We start from the raw sequence: 2,455 nt of genomic DNA on the forward strand, positions 1-2,455 counted from the left end.
ACTATAATACTGTGATACTATACTACTATAATACTGTAATACTGTAATACTATACTACTATAATACTGTAATACTATACTACCATACTACTATAATACTATAATAATACTATAATACTGTAATACTATACTACTACAATACTGTAATACTGTAATACTATGCTACTATAATACTATAATACTACTATAATACTGTAATACTATACTACTATGGTACTGTAACACTGTAATACTATACTACTATAATACTGTAATACTATACTACCATACTACTATAATACTATAATATTACTATACTACTGTAATACTGTAATATTATACTACTATAATACTGTAATACTATACTACTATAATACTATAATACTACTATAATACTGTAATGCTATACTACTATAATACTGTAATACTGTAATACAATACTACTATAATACTATAATACTGTAATACTATAATACTATAATACCGTCTGGAGAAGTATTGATGTTTATTATGATCAGCATCTCTGTATGGAGGAGTGTTGATAGTACCTGTCCTGTCCTGTCTCAAGGCTACTGCCAAAGTCATAACTGTAAAAACAAAGGGCTATTTTTCTGACATTAATGTCATTTTTATATTTTTATACTAGCTGATTTCCTATTTAAAAAAACTACCTGTCTCCATGTGACTACATCAGCCAGGGGCAGATTTGCCGAAATGCCAGATGGGTTGGTCCATTTTTAGGCTAGTGGGTGTGTCTAACTACTTTTTTGTATCACATTCTAATGATAAAACTGGGGGGGGGACAAAAATGCAATTTCAGAATGTGGAGGGGGGACATGTCCGCTGTACCCAGTGAAAGTTGCACCCTGGTGGAAACAATATTGATTCAACCAGTGTGTGCCCAGCGGGAGGTATTACCAGGCTAACCCAGTGAAACCCCATCCACTTCGATGCCTTATGGTTGTAGACGTTGAGAAACAGAACCCACCAGCATCCATAATGTAGATCAAACACGCGTTTTAAGGTAAGAGGTGTACTGTGGACACAATGCGGTATCAGAATATACTTTAGTTAACTATTCCCTGGTCATGGACTCCATTGGCTTTCTTGCCCTAAGTCGTTTTGTAAAAAAAAAAAAAATTAAGAACGGGGGAACTAAGGACAAGGAAAATATCCAAGATGGGAGAACACAACCAGAGCACAACGATCGTTGTTGGAACAACCAGAACACAACGATCGTTGTTGGAAGGATGGTCGGACCAAGATGCAGCGTGGGGTAGGTTAATCATTTTTATTTATGATAACCGGCACAAAACAAGAAAGAGATACAAACGAAACGTACAGCCTTGTAGGGCTAAAAAGCAACAATACAAAATCAAGATCCCACACACAACAGGTGGAAAAAAGGCTGCCTAAATATGATCCCCAATCAGAGACAACGATAGACAGCTGCCTCTGATTGGGAACCATACCAGGCCAACATAGCAAAGAAAAAAACTAGACTACCCACCCTAGTCACACCCTGACCTAACCAACATAGAGAATAAAAAGGCTCTCTAAGGTCAGGGCGTGACAACAGAACACAAACCATACATCGACAACCAAGTGAACATTCTGGTCTTTCATTGCGCTGTGCTGGTTCAGAGTCAGACCAATCATCATTAACATGGGGAGCCATACAGTTTAGATGAATAGATCAGATTGGGATATAGGTATTGAGGTTAAACCCGGATCCAATAAGTGTGTATTTCATAATGGCTACCGTATTCATTACCTCTAGCTCCAGAGGAACACATGGCTACCCTCTTCATTGAGTCATTACCTCTTAGAGGTAAATGACTCAATGAAGAGGGTAGCCATGTGTTCCTCTGGAGCTAGAGGTAATGACTCAATGAAGAGAGGTAGTGCCATGTGTTCTCTGGAGCTAGAGTAATGACTCAATGAAGAGGGTAGCCATGTGTTTGACTCTGGAGAAAGAGGGTAATGCACTCAATGAAGAGGGTAGCTTGTGTTCCTCTGGGCTAGAGGTAATGATCAATGAAGAGGGTAGCCATGGTGTTCCTCTGGAGCTAGAGTAATGACTCAATGAAGGAGGGTAGCCATGTGTTCCTCTGGAGCTAGAGGTAATGACTCAATGAAGAGGGTAGCCTGTTCCTCTGGAGCTAGAGGTAATGACTCAATGAAGAGGGTAGCATGTGTTCCTCTGGAGCTAGAGTAATGACTAATGAAGAGGGTAGCATGTGTTCCTCGGAGCTAGAGGTAATGACTCAATGAAGAGGGTAGCCATGTGTTCCTTGGAGCTAGAGGTAATGACTCAATGAAGAGGGTAGCCATGTGTTCCTCTGGAGCAGAGGTAATGACTCAATGAAGAGGGTAGCATGTGTTCCTCCGAGCAAGAGGTAATGATCAATGAAGAGTAGCCATGTGTTCCTCGGAGCTAGAGGTAATGACCAATGAAGAGTGGAGCCATGTGCTTA

The sequence above is a fragment of the Salvelinus sp. IW2-2015 genome, linkage group LG15 (genome assembly GCF_002910315.2).
Source record: "Salvelinus sp. IW2-2015 linkage group LG15, ASM291031v2, whole genome shotgun sequence".
NCBI classification, from domain to species: Eukaryota; Metazoa; Chordata; class Actinopteri; order Salmoniformes; family Salmonidae; genus Salvelinus; species Salvelinus sp. IW2-2015.